Source organism: Anas platyrhynchos, chromosome W (assembly GCF_047663525.1).
Source record: "Anas platyrhynchos isolate ZD024472 breed Pekin duck chromosome W, IASCAAS_PekinDuck_T2T, whole genome shotgun sequence".
In the NCBI taxonomy this organism is placed as follows: Eukaryota; Metazoa; Chordata; class Aves; order Anseriformes; family Anatidae; genus Anas; species Anas platyrhynchos.
In genome coordinates this window covers 752,518-769,141 of record NC_092620.1, presented here as the reverse complement: position 1 = coordinate 769,141, position 16,624 = coordinate 752,518, and the positions used below count along the sequence as shown (strand labels likewise).

The 16,624-nt window shown below is 45.8% G+C and overlaps 1 long non-coding RNA gene across 2 annotated transcripts; it reads right to left on the bottom strand.

Annotated features, from left to right (window-relative positions):
- Positions 1-10,581: 10,581 nt before the first annotated feature.
- LOC106020134 (uncharacterized) lies at positions 10,582-14,609 on the bottom strand. Of its 2 annotated transcripts, XR_002406497.4 has the most exons (4): positions 13,735-14,609; positions 13,352-13,455; positions 12,837-12,932; positions 10,582-12,353 (listed from the first exon to the last, which is right to left on the bottom strand). It is a non-coding gene; the product is annotated as an uncharacterized lncRNA (long non-coding RNA). The 2 variants fall into 2 exon arrangements; XR_002406496.4 differs by lacking the exon at positions 13,352-13,455.
- Between the last annotated feature and the right edge of the window lie 2,015 nt (positions 14,610-16,624).

The window sequence follows — 16,624 nt, the reverse complement described above, 5'->3', positions numbered from 1 at the left end:
CACGTCCACCTGCCTCTTCAAGTCAGCTCAGATCATAAAATGGCGGAGACAAATAATTACTTGCCAAACTGTACCAACCTTCTTGAGTTGGTACTGCAGTACACTGTTTTGCTTTCTCTTTGTGAATATACCACATTAGAGTTCAATTCCACAACATATGTTATATGCAAAGAAATGAAACAGGACTGTCATAATTAGAAAACATTTTTGATGGATTATTTAGTTAAACTATGTATTTTGCTACAGGACCTTCCTATTTTGCAATATGCTGCTATTTTCTGTGAAAGAAAACAAGCAGAGCTTTGTAAGACTAACAGTAAACAATTTCAATACGTGCTGCTGAAGCATTCGGAAAAGATTACTGAAATTACAAATAGTTTTCAAAAATGACTGCGTCCTCTAGCAAGGGTTTTGTTCTGCAGCTAGTAGCATGTGTTAATGGCAAGGGTTTTAACCAAAAGCAGACGGTTCCTTCTGCTAGGGTTGTGCAAAGCTAGCAACATGCAATAGGATGCTTTGCACTTATAGCTTGTGGCACAGTGCAGTGACTGTAAGTAATGAGAATAAAATTGTAGAGACCTACTCCAGTCTGTTGGCTCTCCCTTTAAGCAAGAGGACAGAAGCTGGTGCCCACAGTTTCCTGCTTGCTCAGTCCATTTTATTCTCTTCTGAGTTGCAGACGCCTCCTTCCTTCTCTCTTCCAGCTCTGCTCAGGGAGGATGGGAGACCACAGTCTAACTAGAGTACTAAGTACTTCAACGATTAAAAAAAAAAGAATTGACATCTCTGAAACTGAAGTGTTGAAGAGAAGCCATCCTCTGTATCTGAGATGCAGCACCAGAAGGACATCTCTTCTGGGTGCTCAGAACACTTGACAGTGTTCTTTTTTCATTTCTCTTAACGTGTTCAGGGTCTGTTTGAAGTAAAGTAGCAATCCTTTTAAAAAAAAAAAAAAAAAAAAAAAGCATGGCATTGTATCATCTTTTGAAAGGAAGTTCTGCATGATCAGCACTTCTGCATTAAGAAAACCAACTGAGAGATTCATTGTTAACTCCTGAAGTGCTTGGTCTCAGCTCTACTTTTCAAAGAAGCAAAGACAAGTTCATTCTTAACTCCAGCAATAGCTTGGCTTTTAGTTATATATATATATTTTTTTCTTATGTAGCATTTAAATTATATGACACTTACTTTACATTCCTAGAAGCTGTCAGTAGATCTGTTTCTGGAGACCTGCTAGGACATACTGCAGTCAGCAGCATAAGCTGAAGGCTATGAGCTCCAGGAACAAGCTAAATTTTAAGTTAGCCTCTGTTGGCTGGCACCACTGGTCTTGTCTACATTAATGTTTTAAAATGATGGGTAGCTAAAAATGTTTAAATAAGTCACGCTCCTTTGGATAGTCTGCCCTGTGCTCAACTGCCTGAGGTTCCCCCTTCATTACCCTCCACCCTAAACAGATTTAGGTATTCATCGGCGAAGCAGCAATTAGTTACAGAAGTCTATAGCTGTCTTCAAGTCACACCGCTCACCCATTGTTTTCTCTTTCTGCCTGTTTGGCCTCAGGTCTTGCCAGAAGTCGTAGTTCCAAGCAGGTATTTCCATACACCAGCACGCGTGCACACAAATCTGCTGGCAAGTCAAATTATGTTTCTGGACTAAAACACCCACACATGTATAATCAGTCCTTCTGGGCCAACGTAGCAGGTCCCAGTGTCTGAATTTGCCTGCGTAGTAGTAGCTGGCATTCCAGCATTATCACTTACTGTAGCCTCAGCCCTGGAAGCACTGTTACGCTCATTTGCAGTGCTATTAAAAATCCACCGGCCCCAAACAGCTGAGAAGGCTGAGGGGTACCAAGAGCTGCAGAAGTGAACATGCTGCTGGGTTACAGGCATTACTCAGGAGTTTGTCTGGTGCTGTTCCTGGCACTAGGGGCACAGGCTGCTGTGACAGGAGGGTGTGTAGGGGGGCTGAGAGTGTGCACATGTACATATAGGATCAGACTGGTGCTGCTGACCTTATTCCAGCTGCTCCCTCAATAGCCACACTTTGCCTCTGTTTGAGGCAGCCACTCCTGCAAAATTCAGCCCTTAGTGGGAGCAGGGAAATCCCTGCTCTTTGACACTTTGTTCCAGGTACTCCATCAGCCTCTGTTCTGGCACCCACCCAGGTCCTCATTTCTCTGCTCCCTGGCTTCTGTGTTCACCGTGATTTCCACAGATGTGCTGCAGCCTCCCTTTGCAGACTCTCCCTCATCAACTGCAACGCTCAGCTGTGTCCCCCGAACTGCTATATTCAAAGAGTCCACGTGAAGACAACGTAACAGCAGAGATGATCACTTCTGGAGGTATCGAGGCATGTATTGCTGGGAGCTGTTGCTGGCTGTAATGAAAATGTTTCTAAGCATTAAGTGTTTACTATACAAAATTCCTAGAGCTGTCTCTTAACACTGTAAGGCTGAGGTGTATTCCCAATGTGTACTTCCAGTTCCTCAGTGCTCTTAACTTTCTCTGTGGACTTTGTCAATACAAGGACCCTGGAGGCTAGCTTGGTGCTACAGCCACAGCAGACACGCAAGTGGTGTTTCAGAGTTACCTCCACAGGTACTGACAGCCCATCCACCGAGCCTCCAAGCATGTTTTTGTCATTTTGTTCTGCCTGTTGTTATCCCAATGTTGTTATTCTGCAGACAAAACATAAAGCTTGCACTCATTTTCCAAGCAATACTCCAGGTCTATCATGTGAATATAGAATTACAGCCACGTGGTTGATACCGTGGGTTTGTTTGGTTTCTTTACATCAAGTTTCCTAAAAACAATTCCTGGCTGCCACAGCTACTGGAACAGGCAGATTTGATTGATGTAGAAACCACGGGGCACGCAGACCAAGTCCAAAGCATTATGTAAGTCAGAACCAGCTCCTTGCCCGTGCCCGTCTCAGCCTGGTGATGAAGGTAAAGCCAACCACACTGCCTCAGCTGCGTCCATGCACGAACTGCCCTAGCCCCACGGCTGCAGCGGAGCTCTGTGCTCTCACCCCAGGCTCTGCAAGACCGCAGGACTCACCAAACTGAGCAGCCACACGTCCCTGAAGTGATCAAGTTGTGTATCGTACCTGCTCTTTCTAACCATATTTGTCGTGCAAAACAATAAAATTGTTTATAAAGAGACACGATGTATTAAAGCCGGTGCTGGTCTGTGCTTGGATGGCTTGTTCCGAGCAGCCTTTGCCCCTAGCAGGAAGGCAGGGAGGAGAGGAGCAGTCTGTGGCACCCACACCACTCGTGGGGATGGAAACAACTGCATGCAGCCCGCAGGGCAGGGAGGTTAAGGCAGCACCGGCAGCCCGACCCTTGTTGTCCTTATTTTTATGGCTTTCTTGCTGTAATTCTAATAAGATAAAAAAAAAAAAAAAAAAAGTTTGAGAGGGCTTAACTGTGAGCTACTTTTTGTGCGTACTGCCTAACACCATCACCAGATAACTGCTGCTCCAGAGCCTATGAGAAGATGGAAGAATTAGCCCTAGAATGGCTAATTTTTACCCTCTGTTTTTAAAGCCCATAAATAAGGGTTTGGGACTAAGACGCTCCCAGGACAGGCTCACTCGCGTACCCAAGCATTACTTATCTCAGAGATGACAGGCTGTGCAACCTTCACCTGCAGACAGCTCAGCAATTTGTTCGTGTAACTCAGCAAGGATAGAGAAGTGGTACTCGGCTCTGAAGTATCCATTTATCCCCAGCTCATTTAAATGTGGAAGCCACCTCTGATAAGGAGGCAGAGTCCAAGCTCCCCACACACAAGAACCATGCTCCACTAGTGCACTTGTGCACACTGAATGTGGCAAACCAGAAAAGAGCTGGCATCCCCAGTGGGATCAGCACACAGGTTGTACCCCCTTCCAACATCATCCCCCCAGGCAAGTGGCAGCTCAGCACAGCCAAAGGGGATGCGTGACTTGGAGGGGAATATCCTCTTGGTATGTAATAAGGGCTACATTTGGCTCATTTGGCTGCTTTTTAGGGTTAGCACTCACCAGCCTCCCTTCAAAACCAGGCTGTGGGCAGAACTTGATTCTGGGAGCTGATGGTGCCCACCTTGTAACCTTGTGGGCACAGAGCTTGCAGAATCAGCAGATCTCTCCATCACGTTGCTCTCTCCTGTGTGCTCAGGATGAGCCCTGGGCCCCGTTATTTCACAGGTCACACTTGGCCAGTCCAAGCACAGGGTGGTGCTGTGCAATGCCTGATGTAGGGCCCAACACAGGACACAATTTAACTGCTCCGGGCTGAGCTAACGCTTTGGCTCAGTACCCAATTTTCACAAGACATGGAAAACAGACGTGTAAGATTAGTAAAAGGACGCAACGCTAGCCAGGGTGACTGTGCACTACACCAACTTCTTACAATTTAAGTTTCCTAAGCCTAGCTGAAGTTCCATTCTCTTTCTCGCACTAAGATGCTGTTCGATTTTGTTTGGGATGTTGTAGATGCGGCTGTTTCCTCCTGAGGCATTTGCCCTTTGGGAAAGGGATCAGAGCATGCAATCCTATTTGTAAAGCACCGAAATACACGTAAAAAGTGTTAAATACAGACTATTGAGAGGTCATCTGTCAGTGTTAACTTCAGAATTTCATAAAGAACCTTTTCTGTCAGAAATAAGCTGCCCGCACGTAGGAGAAAGGGTCACACATTTATTTTACCCAGTATAAGTAAAGCCAGTATGTGGCTCCTGGAAGGGAACATGAACAAAGTAAACCCAGGAGCTGAAGGTCAGGGTTTAAAGGAATTTCCTTTCATTTAAGTTTTAGCAGCCTTGAAAGCAGAAATTCTCCTCCAGCTCCCATGGCTACCTCCTCCCCAGGCCAGGTCCTTGGCAGCAGCCCAGTTTCATGTCTATATTTATCTAGTGATTGATGGATGTTTATCGAGCTGCAGCATTTAGGGCTGAGAAGTGAAGCTGAGAAGCAAGGGATGTATCAAAGGAGTATGAAGACCTAGGTATCTGGCTGAAATGCAACTTGCTTCCAGATAAATCAGCAGCTCCTACTTTCTGACCATTAAGATTCCTTCCCTTTCCATTGGTATTTTAAAAAACCTCTCTGGAAATGCTGCAACATCAGGGAAACTGCACAAAGGCTTGTAAATTTCTGGGCTGCTAGTGAAAGCTTCAAGAAAAACGCCCCACCACTGCTTTCAAATGAGCACTACAGGTACACCAAGAAGCTCCCAATCTCTGAACCAAAACACGTTCTAGTTTGTCAGGCTCTAAAATACGCCTAAAGAGAGAAAAAACATAGCAGTCAATATCAAAGCCACCAAAAGCTGAGGTTTTCCACTCATCGCTTTGTCCTTGTGGAAAAAGAGAGGATCTCTGACTCTTCTGCTGGAGACTCCCTGCCCGTGTCTCTGCTCTCTCTTCCCTCCACAAGGTTTTCCTAACTGCTATTTTATTTTATTTTTTCCTCTGAGGGAAGTACAGGGTTCTCCTCCTTCCCCACGGCTTCACCTGAGCGCAGCTACGGCAGGATAAGCGGGCAGCTCTCCCTCACTGCTCCTCTGCTACAGCACACAGCGCTTAAAACAAACCGGACAGAGCAAGCAGCTATTCCCTGGCTTACACAGAGCCATCCAGCTGGTGCTGTTTGCATGTAACAAAGAAACAAAACCAAGAATTGTCCTAGCACAGCTCAGCTGATGGGCCCCAATTCTGCAGTACTACAGCACACCCAAGACGATGAATTTCCTTCATCCAAGGGTAAGCAAAAAGCAAACTGAACAGAAGACCTGGGAATGAGGGCCAGCTAAGTCTAATTCAAAGCGTGTTAAACTTTCATTTTTGTTGCAGATTTGATGCACCCACAACGGCTCTGTGAGATGCCTCTGTGGTGTCTCTGTGATCCCACAACGGCTTCTCCTGCTATGGGATGTAAGCAGGACACAGCTGGGCAGGGATCAGAGGGAGATGGTTTGTGCCACAGCTCCAGGGGGGTTGTTTCATTTTAAAATGAGACGTGTGAACCTGTAATCAAAATGTTTTTGATTTACTCCCTTTGTAGTGCTTCCCTTCCCAGCTGCCAGCTCGCTTCATACCTGTAAGCTTTGAGGATGCTCACGAGTGCTGGAGGAAATGGCTGCACCAGCAGTTGTGGGGCCGCTCGCTGCTCACGGACACATCCAATTAGTTAGCACGGGGCTGGCCTCAGCGCCTGATTTGTTTCATCTCTGTCTCCTCCAATACGTGGCTGCAGAGATCAGAATGCCAGCAACAGGCTCTCCAAGCCAATCAATGATGCCAGGCACTGAACCCTGCAGGTGAAGCTGTAAGAAATGCCTTTTGAACTGCAAAAATAGATTTTTGGGGGTAATTACAGCTGTGCTGCACCCCTCTACCTCCACCTCTCCACCAACCAAAGATTGGGTGAGGCTGTTTTTCTCTCATTTGGGATCATTTCACTGACTTTACCAAACAGGCCCCCAGCCTCCTGCATTATCTTCGTGATCACTGTGTATTTTGAGAGGAAAGTAACGCAGGTCCTTTGGTACAGCACATCTGTAGAAATGCAGACTCAGACTGCATATCAGTGGGAAAATAACAAAGCCATTTGGCAGGGGACCTAAATTCCACATTTAGGTGCCATGAGAGTCTCAAGATCCCCATTCAAATACCAGGAGTCTACTTGCAAGTGCAGAAACCTCCCTTTGTAATGCATGGACAGCCTTGCTTGGACCAGAGATCGCACCAAGTGTGAAGGCGCTTCATAATCAGCTGTTGCAGAGAAATTAATGCAGCTAGCACATATTTCTCAGTGGTAGCTGAGCTGTCCTACAATGTTTACGCCATTTTTCCCTCCCTGTTCCAAGTGCATAACAGTATTTTACCCTCAGTAATACAAAGGGAAGGTCAGATTAATTAATAGTGAAAGAAAAAAAAAAAAGTTTTATCCTGTATAGGAGGAGAGCAAGGACTGCACAGATTAGGCAGCCCATTATGTTCTTTTTTTTCCTTAGCTTTTAAGAGGCAGAAAAACACTGAAATGTCATCAGAAGCATTGGGTGTGAGTCTGTACAGACACACCAAGTCGAAATGCAACCAAGAAGCATAAAAACCCCATACAAAACTTTGGTACCCAACAACACCAGGCATCAGTACATCTCATTATCAAAACGCTACAAAAATCAACATGTTCACCCCACTGCTGAAATTTCACTGCTCACTTCTCTCACAATTTTGACTACGTAGCCAGCCCACGAAGAATTTGCTGTTACAGAAAGAAAACCATGACCACAAGGATCCCTTTCCTCCTGCTGAGTTTCCTACACTTAGGTAAACAAAGTCCAACCATCTTCACCCAGAAAACCCCTCAATGTGTGGATTAAAGACAGATTAATCGCTACCCTCCCTCCATCCAGACCACGAGTGTGAGTGATTGAGCTACCAGGGCACACAGCAGATCACAGCTCGTCAGCTGAGCACAGTAGCCAAGGCCACGTGTGCTTTTAGCCCATCACAAGTGCAAAGTAAAACCATTTTCATGTTGGTTTAAGCAAAAACCTTGTGCTCTAAGTTACCATTTATCACCAGCGCCTCAGTAACACTTCAGATGCATTCCCCTCGTCTTGCAAATATAGCCCTTCACACGCTGCGCCTCAAACACTTGTTACCATATGAACATAGATTTAGGGAGGCAGCGCTGAAGTTGTTTACATGGAAATCTGAAGAGTTTGAGCAGAATAAGAATCTCAGTGCCTTGGGACGTTTAAACTGCAGCACAGACTGGATGCAGCGTTCACGCCACGCGTGAGTGATGGCAATTCCAGCAGGACAACGTCCCCTGCTATCACACCAAGGTAATGAGTCAGTCCTTGAAGAGAGAGGAATGCCACCTCCTCTGCCAGTGACAGCAACAAAAAAAACACCTCGCAGCACCTAAATTTTCTTGAGCATTCTCCTGCCTAAGAACTGACCGAGCCTGAACCTGTGTTCCCTCACAGAAGTTGGGAGAACCGCAGCCCGCAGCAGCCTGCCTGCAGGCCAGTAAAGTGCTGCTTTGTGTCTGTTTGTTTTTCCCCAACCTGTCTGATAGCCTTTGAGCTGGATGCTCAGCTTCAGTGACACCTTCAGGGAGAGCAGCAGCTACGAGGTATTGCACGGATTACTGCAACAGACTAGGACCAAACCTGCATCAGAGCTACACGGGTGTTACAGCCCAGCGCGGAGGTGCGGGCTGGGATAGATAAACAAGACATGTAAAAGAAACACACCGAAGGAAGTGCATACAGTCTAGGCCTGCACAAAGATCTCTGTGGGTTTGTTCTGCTGGGTGGAGGGTGGCAGAAGCAGCTTGACACATACCTCAGAAACATCCAGGATCCAGGAGTCCTGACCTGCTTACGGGCAGAGGCTGTCGTGAGGGTTTTGTTCCGGACACAGCTGCTTGTAGTCTGCAGACAGCTGCACTTCCAACATTACAGGCTTCTGCTCATCTGTGCTGTCACATCAGGGATGACCTGGGCCTGTCCATGCTGCCAAAGGGAGCCAGGCATTAGAGGCACTCTACTCTAAAGGCAGACCACTGTCTAGACATGGACAATGAAGCAAATTCTGCCTCTGCTTTACTAAGAGCAGCCAGGAGACTGGAGGAAAAATGAGAAAAACAGGTGAGATCACAAGCTGAAACAAGATAACAGGGGTCTACTCCAACATAAGCTGCATAGGGGTGTCACCCACACTCAGCTCTTGCAGGTGTGCTCATCAGCTGGGGGCAATCCGAGGTGCAATTGCTGCCCTTTATGAGGTTAGAGCACAACATGCACATGTGCATCTCAGGAGTGGAGCTGGTTTCAGAATAAAGCAAACAGTTTTGCTGTAGATGCTCCTCAGCTTTTGCATTAGTACAAAGAATGAAAGGGTAAACCTGAACAAGAAGGCTTATACATCACTGCACAGCCTAAATTTGCCAGACACTGCTTCCTAAAACTGCCTCTTCAGTTGCTGAATCACCAGAGCTGCTCTCTCCACACCTGCTGCAATTTAGTGTCTGACCAGAGGTGACTGGGCTGTATGCAATATTCTGTATGTGTCAATGTAGTCTCAGCGCTTCCCTTCTGCTGAAAAATCCTTTATGTCTGGGAAAAAAGGACACCACAAAGCAGCTTTAAACAGGAATACAATATTGAGATCGTCCCATGGCCCAGATACTGCAAGCTGCCCTAATACCCGCTATCCACGTTCAGTTTGTTGGCCGTTCTCTTAGGGCAAGGAGCTGGCTACTCTGTGCTCCTCTTTTCCTCAACCCACTGCTTCCATTTTCATTGCTACCACACAGAAAGCAATGGCCTTCACTCCTTCACGGTTCAGTTACCTCCACCCTACAATTTTTTCCTCCTAATACTGAGGCAAACCTTATCACTCCTCAAGCCAAGTGTGCCTTAGGCAGACATTTCCTCAGATCTTGCCTTCACTGCACTGCCCAGAGGACGCAGGACAACAGCCGGACCGACCATGCTGTTCCAACACTGGGCAATTTCCTTTTTTTTTTTTTTTTTAATTTTCTTTTCTTTCTCCTGTTCTTGTGTTCCTCCAGTCTCTTGCAGCCCACTCCTATTTTTCTCTCTTTATAATTGTTCAAAGGTCTTTGGGATGGGGCTTAGCTTTTCATTATGTACACAGTAAAGTCTTCAATCTGATGCGATGATACAAATTAATAACAATAGCTACAGAACGGTGGTAATACCCTGCAGTTGTGATGGGCATGCTGGAAAGATTACTTGATGTTTATAAAGCTCTTTGAGACTCTTGGATGAAAGTCAAGCTAGTGATGCACAGGATTTATTATTCTATTCAGCACTTCAGTATCCAAGGCTAGCATCTATTCTAGTTGAAAAAGATTTTTACTGTATTGTAAAATGGAAACAAAATGAAATATATACAGCGCCTGGTGCTTTATATATAAGGCACAGGCAGCACGGAAACAGAATCTCATTATTGAAATGGATGTAGCTGAAGCTGTTACGCACAGTAGGTAAAAGACCAGATTCAATGACCTCTTATTCCATTTAATCAAAATTGTTAGTATATGGTTTTCCAATGGCCAACACAAAAAAGTGGTGTGTTTTTTTTTTTTTTTCCCCTCTTCATCAGGTATTTCAACAGTTTGTAATAAGCCTTTGTAGCTGCTTATGATGTGAATCTTAGGCAGACTTGACCAGCGGTGAAATGAAAATAAAGTGGATGTGTGTCTAACAAACAAAACCACAGCTCCTCTGTAACACCCCGTGCACTTAACCACCACATCTTAACCATTCAGCGAGGCTGCTCTCCCTCTTTCCCTTCCCCACCACAAGCTTTTGTTCACTTCACAGCCTCCCCCACTGCTCTATTTAGATGCGGGTCCCCAGAAAGTTCCCCCCTCCAGTTCTGCACTCGCAGAGCACAGAGGGGAGACGATGCTGTTTTAATGGTGCTAGTTATGCTATATGTGGTCTTGCTGTTTCTAGGAATAGACATGTTCAGACATCAATTAACATCTAATTGCTGGAATTAATCTTGTTCCTCCGCTACAGATGCCACAGAGATCAAACCAAGCCCATTTGCAGCTCTATTTTTAATTTAGTGGAATGACAGATTTTCCATCCAGTGAAAAATAATTAAGTGACATGCTGTCCAGAGAGTACACAGTTCAGGGAGCAGGATGTTTATTAAGAAATGAAACAAGCAGGAAGAGATCATAATTGTTTGTGTCAAAGCAAAAGCATCTTTGTTACTGCAAGTCTTTCCTCTTCTTCAAACCTTCTCACCAGTATTTCTCCTCACTCCTTCCTGCTTGAGTGATCCCCACAGAGACAGCGAGGCTCACGAGAGTAGCTTGGGAAGGAACTGAACTTGTCACCCTGGCAGACATCCCCTAATTCTCAGGGCCAGCTTGTGCATAAGATGAAAAAAAAAAAAAAAAAAGGCCTGGAGAGTAGATAAAACAAGGAAGTGGAGAGAAGGGATGAAAAAACAATATATCAAGATATCAAGCAAAATATTTTTCCAGCACTCCCTTGAAGCAGCATGACACATCCCATCCTCTTTATTACCTGCTGAAGAGAGAAGTTGCAGGCCCCAGATAAGGCTTTGTACTGTATTTTGCAAGCCTTTGTGCTGAATGAAGCCAAGCAGCCTTCAGCAGACGGCTCCCAGTCTTAAGCTTCTGCTCCAGTTCCGTATGTACATGGCAAGGAAGACTTGAGCCTGGCTGGTGAAGTCAGTGTGGAAACAGGCTGGAGCATTCAGCAGGAGAAAGCTGAATCCTTTACAGTACGAGCGAGCCTGCAGCAGGTCCAGGACAGAAAGCTGTCTGAGCATGAGCCTCTTACAGGGCTGTGTGAGATAGCCTAAGAAAGCCGAAGCAGGCGTTCTGCCCACTTACAACACCAACTAGTGAACCACATTTCTTACTGTATCAAAAGGCACTGTGATACTTCCTCCAGTTTTCAGAAAGATCTGAACCCCTGCTTCCCTCTTCCTGTCCCAGCTGTAGCAACATCTTGCTGGTAAGCAGGTCCTGAAACAGAGGAGAGATCTGCCCCCTGCCTGGAGGAGCATCAGCTGTCAGAGCTGGACACGGTGGAAGAGGCTGAGGACACATCAGTGAAGCACCCACAGCAGACAGCAGGGTTTCCCAAGAAGCATGGAAGAACAGTAGGGTGTGGGGAGGGAAGGGGATCTAAAAGAGTCCCTGATTTGCACTGGTTTAGGGCATCCTTTGTGGGGGAAGGTCAACTGGCATGACATACAGCTTCACTCATTTCCAGTTTGTGTCAATCCAATTGCTCTCTTGGTTCTTCAGCACCAGTGACTAGATCAGAGTTGATCTCACCCAAGTCCACCAGCCCCTTGCTTCTGTTTTTGTCATTTTTGAAATACAGCATACCCTGTAACAAAAACCACCAAACCCCACCTTTTGCTCCCTCCTTCTTGCTGTGTAGAACATTCCCCCTTCAATGCCTTCATAACAGCTCAAACTCCTTCCAGATATGCAGCTCAAGGAAAAGGTGCATGTGTGAAGCTTTCTGATACCTTTACAGTAGGTTACTCCCTTTGTGAGGAGCCCATTTGGAGTGAATGAGCACCAGCCAGCTCTGCACCCAAAGAAATTGCAGAAATTTCCAAGAAATGAAGAGTGGTGGAAGAGCACTGCCATTCAATCTGCTCTCACAGGCTTTCAAATCCCACTCTCTTGCTTTAAAAGGGGAGTGGTGCCCAGAGCTTTGGCAACCAGACCCATCCTTCCCACACTCTGGCTGTCCTAAGGGTGATAAGTGTTGGTGGAGACTTGACACACTTGATTCAAGAAACTCCTGGTTGCTGTAGAAAGGGAAGATGCTCAAAATGAGACTCAGTTTGATAAGACTTTCCTAGGAATAGTTCACAGTTATACATAGTTATATGTGGGTGAAAGAGAGAAGCAGGCTGTTTGTAGCAATCTGCAGTAAGAAGTAAGACAACAAAACCAAACCCATTTCTTCAATGTGCATCATTAGTTACTTAATTTACATTCCTGCCAAGCAGCAATAAATATCCTTCTGCTGCTTCCCATTCCCCCCCCTGCAACCTTTCCATTAGGAGCTCAGCTGGAGGCAGGGAGGGAGAGGAGAGGAACAGAGAACCTATGGCATAAACCAAGTCTTATTTCTTAAAATACTGATACATAATTCTGCCAACACATGTCAATCCTGACTTATAACCTCTGTGCCCCCTGCGGTCCTTAATCATCTATGACAGTGCAGCTCCAAACCACAAACACAAGCTCACAACCAATTTGACTTGTTTGCCACTACTTCTGCTTACCTTAGTCCCGGAGTTTTCTGCTATCCCTCCCAATAGTAGCCTGCCAAATTATTCCTCTGGCTGCTAGGATCAATACCATGATGATACAGGACTTTTCTGAAGCAAAATAAAATTGTATGACCATTGGGAGAGCTGAACGAGTCTATTCCATACTGTTTCAGTCTACTCTACGGTGAATATGCTTTCTTTAAGAGACTGACACTGCAATATGACAAGAATGTAAAGAAAATTGAACCCTTCCCAGCACAAAGGCCTTAACACCCCGTCCAGCTGAAAGCCCCACAGAACACAGCAAGCAAAGACTTTCCAACTGGGTGGCAATTACATCATTTGCAAATTATTTTCTGGTAAGGAAAAGCATTTGCCATCACACCTTGGAAATATATCCTATGGTGTGGAAGAAAAGAAAATGCAGAATTGAAACTTGCAAATAAGGAAATTAGCTTTAATGTAATTCCTCTGCATAGAAACAGTACTTAGAAAAGTAAGACATGCTCAAACACAAACACACTCACATTCAGAGATCTCCTTTCTTCACACATCTCAAAGGCAGAGACAGAGATACTGAGACCCAGGAGCAATCAGCTTCCTTCTGCAGGGTGCCAGCTACAGACCCCAGCTCAACAGTAACAAACAGCTACAATTAGGGCAGTTCAAACATGAGGAAAGAATTCAGATTGCAAAGCACAACAGAGGTTTGGGGAGCATACCACAAGTACAGAAGTAATGCCAAAAGACACCAGCAGACCCTGCATTAGATTTTGAAGTCACTTTACACATCATTTGTAAATAACAACCATGATTTTACTAAGTAGAAGAAAGGGTACATAGATGAAAGAATGCAGTATCCAGTTTCTGCCTTTTATATTGCTGCAAAGCAAACTGAAACGTCACTTACATTGCTGCCTCAGTTTCCCATCTACATTAATGATGATACTAACATTCAGACACTTAAAAAAAATATTTACTATCTTGGTTTGACAAATGCAACACTAATTGTGTTTATCCATGCTAGTCACTTCTATCATACTCATTAGCTCTACTTGAGGACATCACAGCTTTATTAGAGACACCCAAACTGCTTCATAAATTTCAATTACCTAGTACAAATCATTACTACTATTTTATTAACACTTGTGTAATTGCCTGTTGTGTATGCAATTACAAAGTTAATATATGTAAATCCCACTTTAGAAGCTCTTTCTGTACCTTTTATCTTCATACCTAGCATGTTCATGCTTACATATTTTTTTTTTCATTAGCTTCTTCATCATCCAGAAATTTTCTCAGTACTTAAGCATACTGGTGTGATTTTAGACATTGAACTATATTTTTGTTGGTGATATTGCTTACTTCCAAAGCAGCCATTTGAGTTTCTGAAGTATAGATATATATTCATCTTGCCGTTTAGATGTATATAGAAACATTTACCAAAAAAAAAATATTGAAAAAGAGGATCTTCTTTTTTTTTTTTTTTCAAGAGGGGGAGAAAAAGAAGTCACCAAGCTGAGTCTTGGGCATAACTAAGGTATTGAGATCTCAAGTACAAAAAGCCTTGACTCAGCTGGTGTGTGTTGATACAAGGGTCTCCTCTCACAGAACACCTGAGGACTTAAAACGTGCACCTAGGGAAGGCAGCATTTGGTACTGAGCACTACTCCAAGGACCATTAGTAATTGGAAAAATGCCTCTGCAGTTCCTGAGGCAGGGATCAGAACTCTGGACTCCCAGGCTGTCTGAGTACTTCATGCAGGAGCCAAATTTCCTTTTCCCATGTGTTATTTTCTGCATGAAGACATAGGTAGCAAGTACTGCAGTTCTTTCCCAGTAAGCTACAGGCTTACTTCTGGGAACAGCAACAGATCTGACTTCGGGAGTCATGAGCTTGCAAAGCAAATGATCTCTCACTTACTGCAGACCTTCTCTAACAAGGTGTTACATACCACAGTGACACCTCCATCTCCTCTCCCCAGTGATGATACATAAAGGAAAAACTAAGAGCTCTCTTCTCTTTGCAGGCACCTCTGCTCAGTAAAGAGTTCCAGACCACATCCCAAGTGTGTGAAGGTGCCTTTCTGTGCTAAACACCCAAACTCCAGAGAGAGCCGGGATGGCTGCCATACCTTTCTGCTCAGTGTTTTCTCCTGGGCAGGCCCGTCCTGTGCCCAACGCAACATCCTGGCATTCGCTGTGCCACAGCTAGCTCTAAGGTCTTTTCTAACCTTAATGTTTCTGTGATTCTGTGATTCCTACGCCTCACTCAAGGAGAGCAAGCAGGAGCTGATCCAGGCTCCAGACTCGGCTCCAAGAGCAGGTGATTAAAATTAAAGCTTTCTGACATTTGAAGTGCCGCACTTCATTGTGATGAATTGTTTTCGGTATCTAACTCTTCGAAACTGACATAATGAAGCTGCACTTGCCTTCCTCAAAAATTAACAAGCACCTGAAGGCAAACACAGCAAGTTAATTAAGAAAAAAAAAAAAGTTTTTGGGGAAAAAAAAAGTGCAAAACTAAATTGATGGAAAGCAGAAAACATCTGTAGGAGCTATGAAGGCATTTCAAACCACAATAAGAGGGGAAAGGGTGGGCAGGTCCCGTAGAGACCCCAGCCTTTCCTAGAGCGTGGTGTAAAGACGAGAGCAGCACTTTGGGGCCGAGACACCTGGCAGAGCCCGAGAGCTGCCCCACGCGTTAGGGTCGCAGAATGGCAGAGTGGTTTGGGTTGGAAGGGACCTTAAAGACCACCTGGTTCCAGCCCCCTGCTATAGGCAGGGACCCCCTGCCACTAGAGCAGGCTGCCCCCAGCCCTCTCCAGCCTCGCAGCCCCGCAGTGAGGGCAGCCCGGCGGTCTCCGGCTCCCCCTGCCGGGGCCGCGCCGCCGCCATCCCGCTGCCTTCCCTCAGGCCCCGCGGCCGCCGCCGCCATGACGGGCGCGGCCCCAGCCCCGGGCAGCTCCCGGCTCCTTCAGCGGAGGGGACCCGGGGCAGCGGCCAGGAGCCCGCTGTTGGCGGAGGGAGGAAGAGGGGAGGCGGCAGGCAAAGCTCATGGGGCCGGAGGGAGCCCTTGGAAGGGACGGGGAAGCCGGCATGAGGATGGGCGTGCAGGCTGCTGCTGGCTTGGGGTGCCCCGAGGCAGAGGGGTCGGAGCCCCGGCTGGGTGCAGAGCTGCCCCCGGGTCGCTCGACATGGTGCCGGGGGATTTCCAGGCATTTCTCGGCCGGGCCACGGAGCTGGTGGAGCTCCAAGGAGCTCTGAAGGTCGGGAGATGGCCGCTGCAGGGAATTGTCTTTGGTTCGCCAGCAGCCGCCTTGCGAGGCTCTCCTAGGAGAGGCTGCTTTGTTGGCTCTGTAAGGTGGTATCTGATGAGGGCGAGACACCGCTCCCTAGGAGAGATAAGCCACCTTTCTTGTAAAGACTAATCTCGTTTTAAATTTGAATGGTCTCCTTTAATAGAATAAGTTGTTTTTATCGTTTTTTTCCCGTCTGTACAAAACACGCCAGATTTGTTGCTAGAGATAAAGCTATAGCAAAGGACAGTGTTTAACAAAAGTATCAAAGGATTTCTCACAAAGCAATACTCAATATACGCTTCACGTTACTAATACCAAGGAAAGAAATAGATGGCCATTGTAGATCATCCATCTCCAGAGGAAAAAGGACTTTCCACAGCAGGTTTTGTGTAAAACTTGTGGCACTCAGAAGGTCCTGGTGTGTTATTTCAACTGTGTTTCACTGAGGATCATACAACAAAATAGTGAACAAACTAGTGAATAGATGTGCTTGCCTTA